Below are 12,712 nucleotides of genomic sequence, written 5' to 3' on the forward strand. Positions count from 1 at the left end.
GGGGCAGGCCGAGAGGTGGTTGACGCCACGCCAGCTTAAGCCAGGAATGGTGGTTTGCGACAATGGCACCAACCTCCTCTCCGCCCTCTGACAGGGACAACTGACCCATGTGCCCTGTGTAGCTCACGTTCTTAACCTGGTGGTGCAGCGGTTCTTGGGCAGGTACCCCGGCTTACAGGATGTCCTGAAGCAGACCAGGAAAGTCTGTGTGCATTTCCGCCGATCATTTAATGCCTGTGCTCGGCTGGCTGAGCTCCAAAAGGAGTTGAACCTGCCCAAGAACCGCCTTATATGTGACATGCCCACCAGATGGAACTCAACATTGGCCATGCTGCAGCAGCTGTACACGCAGCAGAGGGCCATCAATGAGTACCTGTGCGACTACGGCACCAGGACAGGGTCAGGGGAGCTCGGTTTTTTCTCACTACGCCAGTGGGGCATGATCAGGGATGCATGCACTGTCCTGTCACCGTTTGAGGAGGCCACAAGGATGGTGAGCAGTGACAGTGCATGCATCAGTGACACTGTACCTCTTGTCCACCTCTTGGAGCATACGCTGCGTGGAATAATGGACAGGGCACTTGAGGCAGAACAGAGGCAGGAAGAGGAGGACTTCCTTGCCTCTCAAGGCCCCCTTTATCCAGACAGTGTTCCTGCTGTGCCACCCATCACACAGGAAGAGGATGAGGAGGAGGAAGAGGAGGATGATTGTGTCAGCATGGAAGTGGAGGCTGGCACTCAGCATCAGCAGCAGCAGCAGCAGTCTTGTAGGGATGATTTACAGTTCCAAGAAACACGTGGACTTGTACGTGGCTGGGAGAAGGTAGCTGCGGATCATGTTGTCCTTAGTGACCCAGAGGACTCCGGACCGAATGCCTCAGCTAACCTACGCTGCATGGCCTCCCTGATCCTGCAAAGCCTGCGGAAGGATCCTCGTATTCTTCGGATCAAGGAGAGGGACCATTACTGGCTGGCCACTCTCCTTGATCCACGGTACAGGGGTAAGGTTGCCGACCTTATCTTGCCATCGCAGAGGGAGCAGAGGATGAGACATCTCCGGGAGGCCTTGCAGAAAGGTCTGTGCAACGCGTTCCCAGAGACTGGGAGGTTACAAACTCCTGGTCCTGGACAACGTGTTGCTGAGGCATCGGTCAGAAGGAGCGGTGGAGAAGGTGGCCGTCTGACTGATGCTTTCACACAATTTTTTAGTCCGCAGCCCCAAAGGTATGATCGGTTCCAGCACCCATCGCCAGCGTCTGATTTACATGGTGCAGGAATACCTAGGGGCAAGGTCAGACTTGGACACCTTTCCCACCGAAAATCCTCTGGCTTACTGGGTCTTGAGGATGGATCACTGGCCAGAGCTTGCACGGTATGCAATTGAGCTACTGGCCTCTCCTGCATCCAGCGTTCTTTCGGAACGCACCTTCAGTGCTGCTGGTGGCTTTGTTACCGATCACAGGGTGCGCCTGTCCACCGAATCAGTTGATCGACTGACCTTCATCAAGATGAATAAGTCTTGGATCACCCACAGCTACCAAGCACCTGAAGCTGATGTAACAGAATAATTTGTTTTGAAATATCACATCCCTTCAAGACTGCCTATGCTGATGCTGAGTGACTGTCCTGTTATGTTGATTGTTTATCCTCTTCCTCCTCCGCTGATATGTTGGAAGAACATTTCTGGTTCTGGGTGATGCCATCAGCCCAATTTTCCTGCCCCTGTTTAACAGGGGCGTTTAAGTACAATTTTTGATGCAATGCTTTGCAGCAGGGCTAATTCCTGCAATCAAACAAGAGTATATGGGAGAGGTTGCAGTGTGGTGGCACCAGCACCAGTGCCTAAGGCCCAATTTTTCTGCCCCTGTTTAACAGGGGCGTTTAATTACAATTTTTGATGCAATGCTTTGCAGCAGGGCTAATTCCTGCAATCAAACAAGAGTATATGGGAGAGGTTGCAGTGTGGTGGCACCAGCACCAGTGCCTAAGGCCCAATTTTTCTGCCCCTGTTTAACAGGGACATGTAATTACAATTCTTGATATAATATTTCACAGGAGGGCCCCTTACTGTGCCCACCCAGAGTAACGGTGAGGACTTATAGTGTTGTGGCACCAGCACCACAACCACCAAAGGTCAATTTTTCTACCACTGTTCAACAATGGCATGTAATTACAATTCTTGATATAATCGTTCACAGCAGGGCGCTCCAGCGCCCACCAAGAGTCACTTTGAGGGCTTACAATGTTGTGGCAAAACCAACACCTTGTTCCGCCATTTCTGCAGAGCATATAGGGCAGGCCCCTACTTTCAAACATCCAACTTACAAACATCTCCTACTTGCAAAAGGAAGGAGACAACAGCAAGTGAGATGAAAAAAGATGGACGACAAAACAAATTATACAGGGGTGATAACCCTTCCCTATGTTTTCCAAAAAGCTTAAAAAATGTTTTTTTGACTGGAGCTACACTTTAAAAATGTACCAGTTGAAAATTACAAACAGATTCAACTTAACACAACAAACCTACACAGTCCCTGTCTTGTTTGCACCGCCTGTATACTGCTGTTCTGAGTATATAGGGCCTGGGGGCCACACGCATTTCCTTTTTTTAAATATGGGTACAGGGTTCCCCTTAATATGCGTACAAGATCCAAATAGGCTGCCCATGCCATTTTTCTCAATGATTTTCAATCATATTGCAGGAACCAGATATAACATTAAAACCGCAAGCAGTTTTAAATGGTGATATTTCCGTTTAATGTCATTTTGTGCAGGGACTGTTCTAAACACGGGAAACACGTGGCACTTCACAGGCATCCTACAGACACCCCCAGGCACCATATTTAAAGGAATATTGCACTTTTTTTTTCACTTTAATCGTCATTAAAATCAGTGCTCCCGCCAAAACGGCCATTTTTAAAAACATTTTAGGCATTGACCCATGTCCCCTGGGGCAGGAGCCAGGTCCCCAAACCCTTTTTAGGACAGTATCTTGCATATTAGCCGTTAAAATTAGCCCTTTTAATTTCGAACGTTCGAGTCCCATAGACTTCAATGGGGTTCTAACGTTTGTACGAATTTGGGGTCCATTCGAAAGTTCTGGTGCGAACCGAACCGGGGGGTGTTCGGCTCATCCCTACTGGCGACTCAGGTGACCCAGATAAGCAGAAATGAACTGCTGCAAGTGCCTGGTTCAGAGCCTGCTCTGTGTCCCACAGCTGCCTTTCCAGAAGCACTGAATGCTTGGCATACACAGCTTAAAAAAGCTGGCTGTGCGCCGCAATGTTCTGCACATGCGTGGTCCCAGTGGACGGGCATGGCAGTATGACGCGAATCTTCATTTGCCCAGATAAAGGCTACGGTGCATGTGCGGCGAAGCTGCGTGCGCCATGGCTGCCAAACAAACTGCTGAGCCCAGCGGCGCTTTTCCAAACGCACGTGCGCCATGACAAACCAAGGCGAAATGCCGCACTATCGTGCGCCATCATACAGGTAAAAAACAGCCAGACAAAAGCAAAGAAAAAAAAGGTACACTTTGCAAACACCCACAGCTAGCCCGTATGGTCACCGCACACAGGTGTCCAACCTCTAGCTAGCTTGACTGATTGTTACAATCACTGGGACACCCCACAATAATAATAAAAGGGGTTTCACTTACCCGTCCAGGTACAGGACAGCTTAGAAACTAAGAGCCCAATCTTCACCCTTCATGGCGGGTTCCTGTCACTTGAGGACCTTTCAAGACTGGGTATCCTTTTCATGTTTAGGGTCCACTCCCTTGGACATTTACAGTACCCTGCAGGAATGCCTTAGCACTGTGGTGTTCAGGATTCCACTTTGCAGGGTCTAGCACCAAGAGGCCGCATTACAGGCAAAACCTTGCAGGATCTTGAGTCTTCTTTGTGAAGCTCGGGTACCATTTATCTAAGCATATAAAGCCTGTGTCAAATCGATCCGATCGGTCAAACCTTTGATTCATTTAAGAACCATTTGTGGGACTAAAGAGCTTAAACAACCATGCCAACCACCTTGCAGACACTGGTTAAAAAAAAAAAAAAAAAAAAAAAAAAAAACTGAAGCACTTCCTGTATGGGAGGGGTTATATAGGGGATCACTTCCTGTCTAAAGACCTTTGGTCTACCAGTGTCCATTCACCTGGAGATGAAGTATAACCCAGCAGGTAATGAATAAGGATGAGCACAGGCGTGTTCGCATACTCCATGTGCAGAGCCCGTCAGGAAGTCGGCGCATCGCTGCGCTAATCACAGGCAGCGAGACATTGCTCGATCTCTGCAGCCGCGAATCGGGGCAATGTCTCACTGCCTGTGATTAGCACAGCTGGTGCACTGACTTCCTGGCGGGCTCTGCATGTGGAATATGCGAACACGCCTGAGCTCATCCTTAGTAATGAATATTAGCCTAACTCTGTGTCCCTTGATGTATGAAAAATAAATTGGTCTGAATCCCCCCTGTTGGGATGCAGGCAGCAATAAAGAGCATTTATAATTAACCATGGCACATTTTATTTATTTGAGTACTGGCTCATTCAATTAAGGTGGAATCTTCTACAGTCAACAAAATAACATAGAAAGTTTGTACAGTAAAATCTTGGTTTGAGAGTAACTTTGTTTAGTGTAAGTGTTTTGCAAGACGAGCAAAATTTTTAAATACATTTTGTCTTGATAAACAAGCGATTTTTTGATATACAAGTAGTGTCATGTCATAACTGGGTAAAAAAAGAGAAGAGAGGCGCCTCTAAGTGTAGCAATATGGCTACATTTAAAAACTCACATGGTTGACTATTAAAAACAGGCATATCCAAGTATGCAGGCATCCGGGGTAAAACCGTCCACATAGAACATCCTCTGCACTGCTATCGATGTCATCCCTTCCACGCGTGGTTCAAACCTCGCTTTCAGATTGCTCTACTGCAGGGTAGTCGTCCCAGTCACGATTGCAGACTGACATCGATGAGAGCCAGTGGTGCGGAGGATGGTCTATGTGGACAGCTTTACCCAGATGCTTGCATACTTAAATGTGCCTCTTTTAAATCAACCATGGGAGTTGCTAAATGTTGTACCTTTATTAAATGTAACCAGATTGCTACACTTCGAGGCGCCTCTCTTCTCTTTTATAATCTGTAATTCCTGCAAGATTTTGCTTTTAATCCCCTTGGAAGCGGTCATTTTATGGTTTCACATTGCTATAGTCTTTTTATATGGACTATAGGCTGAAAGACTTATGAATAAATGGTTGTGGAAAGAATCATCTGAGTTTCCATTAATTCTTATGGGGAAATTTGCTTTGATATACAAGTGCTTTGGAGTACAAGCATGTTTCCAGAACAAATTCTGCTCGCAATCCAAGGTTTTACTGTACTTTAAGCGATACATTGTATTGGCTTCTTCAAAATATTAAAGATGACAGTTTTTGGGACCCCTTTGATGCCTTCTTCAGGTTCTACACATTTCCTGAGGAAGGGATCTAAAGATGCTGCCAAAAGCTTGCATCTTTAATAACCTGAGTTAGTCAATAAAAGGAATCACTTAACCTACACATTTTCTGTATTCACATAAGATAAAATGCACTGTAAAGCCTATCCCTGGAAAATATGAGAAATTGAGATATTCCTACAACAGCTGGTCCGTGGCATTTTATGGTCACTCCTCTTCTGGATGCTGAGAAAACCCAGCCACTGGACAGCCAATAGGAAGAGTCAACGTCAAGACTCAGGGCTGGAGCATCATGAGACTGCAGATTTGAGTAAGAAGGGCATTACAGGGGTTGTAACGTCCGAAGTTTTTTTTTTTATCTTAATGCATTCTATGCATCAAGATAAAAAAAGCCTTCTGTGTGCAGCAGCCCCCCTAACACTTACCTGAGCCCCATCTCCAGCGGCGTCACTAGGGATGGCGTCACCTGGAGTGGCAAAACATGGTGCCATCCCCTCCTGTCTTTCCTGCCCAGTGCCCTACAGCAACACACGGTCACGGGTCACACCCCCAAATGACCCCTGTAAATTTTAGTATGGGATGGTATAGGGCAGGTTGGGGTGGCAAAGGGCAGGTTAGGACTCTATGTAGTGACAGTGTGCAGTAACTTACAGCATGCCCAGAGCTGCGCCCTCAGCTGCGCCCACCAACTCCGGCTGCCTCCGTGTTACAGGCAGCCTTTCCCGCACGGCTTCGCTGAAGCTCTGCAAGCAGAGGCAATATGGTACCGTATGTAGTGGAAATTAGTGGCCCTGGTGTCATCAGGTACGCCCCCCCCCTCACCCCCATAGCAAAGCCACTGTCCAGTGATGTCCACGAGCGTCTCAGCTGTCTGAGACTCTCCCTCCTGAATGGCTGAGACACAGCAGCAATGCCATTGGCTCCCACTGCTGTCAAAGTCAGTAAGCCAATCAGGAGAGAGAGGGGCAGGACCGAACCACATGGGCATTTCCAAATAGACACACAGAGCTGCAGCTAGGCTTGGATGCCCCATAACAAGTTACTTGCTGTGGGGGCATTCAACAGGCGGGAGGGGCCAGAAGAGCCGAAGAGGGACCAGAGAAGAGGAGGATCTGGGCTGCTCTGTGCAAAACCACTACACAGGGCAGGTAAGTATGCCATATTTGTTATTTGTATATTTTTAAAAAAAGGAGACTTTACAATCACTTTAAGATATTTTTTAAAGAGTTGAGAGGGTGTCAAGGGAGGTAGGGGGTATTCCAAGATCAGATTTAAGGTTTTCAACCTTTCAATAGTGTACAATCTATTTATACAGAAATATGTGCATTTAACTGAACAGGGAGTTCAAACAAGGGCTTTCCTTTTCAATAACAAGTTCAAATACCTCCGCCACTTTACTGCAATTTCCCCCAAGCCAGACCTGCTCTAGGGCTGCATGTTTACTGCCTGTATCTATAGTGACAGCAATATTTTTGGTAAGATTTCCTGTAAAGTAATCAAGTGAAATGTCAGACCTCATAAGGGTGCCACACCTCTACCATATCAGTGTTTCAAAATACACAATGTGTTGGGAGACACCCATGATCGTAAGCAATATGTGTTATTTAAACAATTCCTGCCCTGTGCTACGTCTAGTCTGTAATTGCTTTATTGGCATACTTTACATTTTCAATAGCAAAGGGGAAGCATATAACAATAAATGAATGCAACATTCTGCAGCACATAGAATTACATAGGAGTTTAGAGAAAAGCAAAAAGAGCACACACTGCAATGCATTTTAACAATGCGTTGCAGCAAGCATTTAACCAATGATATACACTATGTGGTATAAGCCTTTAAGAAATCTGAACATTTAGGCACAACTGTCTAGACTTAGATTGTGTAAGGCTTACTGTACAATCTTTGTCAACTGTTTATTGTTATCTGTGTTCTCTAACTTTATGGCCTTCCCTGCCACATAGAGCAGTGTTTCTCAACCGTTTTTCAGTTAAGGCGCCCTTTAAAATTATGGACAATCTTAAGACTCCCTCCAAAATTATGGAGGCGCCCCATTCTAAAAATGTAAAAAATTATTCTAATAGTTTTACATAACGCAGCAACATTAGAACACGTATGACAGACAGTGTTAGAGGTAAATGTATTCTTCCAAAGAAAACACACTTTTGCAAACTGGTACCGACTAGTATTCCAATGTTTCTCTTCTCCCTCAGTTTTTCTCCATCACTAATGAGACTCCAAAGCTGATGGAGAGAGGCAAGAGAGGGTCAAACAGGGATCATATGCAGGCAACTGACATCCTCCTTATCAACTGATGTCATTGGTCGTTAAGTTGGCAGCTAGGTTGTAAAAAAGGCAGGTTTCATCCACCCACCAGCTTGTGTACAATTTGGGGGAAATTTTTAGGCATTTTGCCAAGGCACGCCTGAAGTAACCTCAAGGCATCTCAGGGTGCCTGGGCACCTTGGTTGAAAAAGGCTGACAGAGTGTCTCTGGACTGTAAACTTAGGATAATGCTATAAATGGGAAAGATCATGATTAAATAGCTGGGTATCCATCTTGCACCTAAAATAGATTCCCTTTTTGAATGTAATTTTCAACCATTATTTAAAAAAAAGGACTTAAACTGGAACACTAAAAACAGTTTTCGTGGTTTGGCAGGGCCGCCATCTTGAAAATGACAGTTTTGCCAAGTCTACTATATATTCGTTCCATACACTACCAATAGACCTACCAGATACTTTCTTCAAAAAAATTAGCTGCAATTCAAAGGAATGGTTTATGGGCCAAAAAATGACCCTGTATACAACTGAGTTTTTTTTATATGACTTCCCAAGATAAAAGGCGGAATGGGGCTACCAGATTGTAAGAGGTACTACAATGCAACACATTTGACCAGATTTATCGATTGGCATTGCAATGATAAAAAGGATTGGGTAGTCCTTGAAAAATATTGGTCAAACCTAGCTATACATTATTTACCTTGGACAGACCCCAAGCAATACCCTCTCAATATTAAAAAACACCCTCTAATATACACAACTTTAGGGATAGTCCATAAAATGCAGCTAAACACAAACTTTCTTCTACTCCCAGTCCCTATCATCCCTGGCAAATAACCCAGACATCCCTCCCAGATTAGACAATAATACACTTTCCCAAGCTAAAGCTACCCTACTGGCCTACCACTGCCTACAAAAAAATAAAAGTTAAAACCTTACAGGGACCTTCAACACAAACTGGACAAGAACCCCATAGTTACATAGTTAGTAAGGTTGAATAAAGACACCAGTCCATGCAGTTCAACCTGAGTGAGTGTCTACAGTTGTCCATATCCCTGTACATTGCACACTCACATCAGTCCTTACCCTCAGGGAGCCCACAATCCAAGGTCCTCATCCATATACTAGGGCCAATTTTGGACAGAAGCCAATTAACCTACCTGCATGTCTTTGGAGTGTGTGAGGAAACCAGAGTACCTGGAGGAAACCCAAGCAGGCACAGGGAGAACATGCAAACTCCAGGCAGGTAGTATCGTGGTTGGGATTCGAACCAGCGACCCTTTTTACTGCTAGGCGAGAGTGCTAACCACTACACCACTGTGCCACCTAAAGCCCGTTAGCTTTTGGCTATACCAACAAATCCACAACTTAATATTAAACAACAAAAAAAAGATTTAATAAATCAGACCTCTTACCAACTTTGAACATATGTGCTACAATCAAAATCCAATAAAAAAGGCCACCTCTCTCTCTCATATAGCTGGATCTCTCAGCCAACGTCCGACTCTTTGGGTAAGTATAAAAAAATATGGGAAGAACTCAATATCAGTTTTTCAGATTCACAATGGGAGAAAGCTTGTGCGTTTACCCATAAATGTTCACCAAGCACACATTTTCGAGAAATCACTTTCAAAATTCGAACCCAGTGGTATATTACACAGGCCAAATGAAAAATCTGGTCTACGGAGTCCGATGCCTGCTGGGGATGTAATGAGGGAAGGGGCTCCTTCCTACATCTTTAGTGGAATTGTACACCAATTCAAACTTATTGGACACAAATTAAAAAGTGGATAGTTCATATCACGGACACCCAAATAGAATAAACGCAGCCTGCTGCCTATTACATGTCAATGATCTCTACTACAAAAAATCCAAAAACTCCCTAACACAACATTTACTCAAAGCCGCTAAGGCACTAATCCCGATAAACTGGAGAAGCAGAGACACTCCAACAATAAAAGATTGGTTAATGAAGGTCAAACTAATCTATAAAAATGGAGGAAAACATTGTTTCAAAAAGAGAAACTACAACCCAATTCCACATTATTATTATACATTACATTTTATATATATTATTATATAAAATCGTACTCCTCTTCGTTATCCATTACCCATTCTCTGATATTCTTACATCTTTTTAAACATTGTGAGTATTCCCAACAATAGACGACCTAAAACTCTGAATACCTGTTTAACTCTAATACACAGCGATATCAATATCTTCTAAAAAGAATAATCATAATTTGTTTTACCATATTTCATCTGTTCACTACAAGTTATGTTTATTTGATGTATTTTTTTTCCCTTTGCTGGTTATTTGCATAATTGGTGCTTTATATACCCATTATTCTTTCTATTTCATCTTTTAACTATACAATAAATGTTATTGTGAAAACAAAAAACAAACAAAAGAAAGATAATTCTTCCCAGTGGGGTCACATACAGCAATACAAATATGACAGAGGTTCTAACCATTCTTTGCTCTACTAAAGAAAGCGGTTTAAAGCTGTGGGAGTCTCTTGGGAAAAAGCATGGATTGGCTGAATTAAATATAACATGCCTGACTGCTGTGTAGGTTGGCCAGGGATACCTTCTAAGCTCTACCAGTCAGTAGGATCAGATGACAATCTTCTCATGAATATGGCTAACTTAAAAGGGTAAGTTCACCTTTTCACAAAAAAAAAGAAATAAATGAAAAAAAGACTTAAAATATCCTGGCCACCCCGCTGAACCAATATGATGCTCCATGCAGCCGATGCAGCAGTCTGTACACGGTACATCGCAATGCACAGCCCTGGATTGAGTATCTATGAAAATGCTCACAAGAAGTGCTCATTGGTCAGCGTGACCACATACCAAATGGAAAGACCTTCTTTCTTCTGGATAATCTCAGAAAAAGCCTCAGTTTTAATTCTTATTGGTCAGCATGGTCATGTGGCTACACTGACCAATGAGCGCTTTATCTGATGCATAGTACCTTTGTACTATATTCTGTCCTCATCTTACATTTGTATTAGCTTAAAATGTATACAGTACTTATCTCTCTTCGATATATATACCCCAGTTTCATATTTACTAGGGAGTAGAAGGGCAGTGACATGACAGAATTGTGTGTTTTTGTATAGTCATGTGTTGGAACTCTGTGTGGATGAATTTAGGGCCACACTTGAGCGACACCACTGCTTTGCCTTTTTTGCGAGTTTTTATAGAGCATTTTTGGAGTGGCACCACTCATTTGACTGGGGCCTCCCTCCATTCCAAAAACGCATTAAAAAGCTCATGTTCCAAATTTTGGACTTAAGCCAAGCACATTGTGAGACAAATGTTTTTGCACTTTTTTTTGTGCATTTTTTTCAATCGGAAAATGCACAGTAAAACATGCGATTGCTGCCTATGTTGCAAGCATTATGATGGATACTCAGTCCACATTGGAAGCATTATAATGGATACTCACTCCAGTACATCAGCAACATAAAACACCATGGCTACTGTGCGCAGTGGGATCCAGAGGAGTGGCCAGGATATTTAGAGTGAGCTCACCTTTTCACTGTGAAAAAGGTGAATTTACCCTTTGAAAGGCATGTAAATATGCATTTAAGATGCATGTGCATGAAACAATGAACTATTTTTTCTCTTGAGTACACCATTGAAAACATTTTACTATACAGTGGATATAAAAAGTCTACACACCCCTGTTAAAATGTCAGGTTTCTGTGACGTAAAATAAAGAGACAAAGATAAATCATTTCAGAACTTTTTGCACCTTTAATGCGGCCTATAAACTGAACTAAATTGAAAAAACAAACTTAAATCTTTTGGGGGGGAATAAAAAATAAAAATAAAATAATGTGGTTGCATAAGTGTGCACACCCTCTTAAGCTTGGGGATGTAGCTGTGTTCAGAATTAAGCAATCACATTAAAACTCATGTTAAATAGGAGCCAGTACACACCTGCCATCGTTTAACCACTTCAATACCAGGCACTTCCCCCCCCCCCCCCCCTCCTACCCAGGACAATTCTAAAAACTGTCAGCGCCGTCACATTTTGAATGAGAATTGCGCATTCATGCAACACTGTACACAAAACTAAACTTTTATAATTTTCTTCCCACAAATAGAGCTTTCTTTTGGTGGCATTTGATCACCTCTGGGGTTTTTATTTTTTGCTAAAAACTAAAAAAGAAGTTTTTCTTCGTTTGTTATTAAATTTTGTTTTCTCCTTCACTGACGGGCACTGATGAGGCGGCACTGATGTGTAGAACTGGTGGGCACTGATATCCACCGATAGGCAGCACTGACATGTGGCACTGATGGGCACTGACAGGTGGCACTGATGGGCATCACTGATGAGGTACTGACGGGCACTGATTAGCACTGTTATGGACACGGACATGCGTTCCTGATGGACACTGACTGGCAGCTGATTGGCATTGTTATGGCACCTCTCATGGGGGGCTGTGCTGATAATCAATGTGCTGATTATCAGTGTAGACCCCCCTCTGACAGGGAGAGCCACCGATTGGCACTCCTCGTCAGCACTCCTCGTCAGCGCAACCGAGTAAAGCAGTTTACCGCACTTCCTGGCTCACGCTGTGATCAGCTGCGATTGATCATGTGGTAAGGAGCCTCTGTCAGAGGCTCCTTACCACAATGGGAGATGCGGTGTATCAGAGTGACACACCGCACCACTGATCGCCATGCAGGCGCGCACCGGCATATTATCCTGCTGGACGTCATATGATGCCCAGTCAGTATAAGTGAACCACTGCCCGGCTGTCATTCTGCTATAGGCCGGGCAGGAAGTGGGAAAAGTGCCTCTGATTAACTCCAAATAAACACTGACATTTTCTTAGTCGCATCCTTCTGCAAAAGTCATGGTCCGCAGAGAGCTTCAAAAGCATCAGAGGGATCTCAATGTTAAAAGGTATCAGTCAGGAGAAGGGTACAAAAGAATGTCCAAGGCATTAGACATACCATGG

At 43.9% G+C, this 12,712-nt stretch overlaps 1 protein-coding gene across 11 annotated transcripts in view; it reads right to left on the reverse strand.

The window, feature by feature from the left end:
* MCF2L (MCF.2 cell line derived transforming sequence like) overlaps positions 1-12,712 on the reverse strand; it is a 363,789-nt gene that overhangs the window by 128,331 nt on the left and 222,746 nt on the right. The gene's annotated exons all lie outside the window — the stretch shown is intronic.

The sequence above is a fragment of the Lithobates pipiens genome, unplaced genomic scaffold, assembly GCF_037356315.1.
Source record: "Lithobates pipiens isolate NorthernLeopardFrog02 unplaced genomic scaffold, aLitPip1_a1.2 Scaffold_16, whole genome shotgun sequence".
In the NCBI taxonomy this organism is placed as follows: Eukaryota; Metazoa; Chordata; class Amphibia; order Anura; family Ranidae; genus Lithobates; species Lithobates pipiens.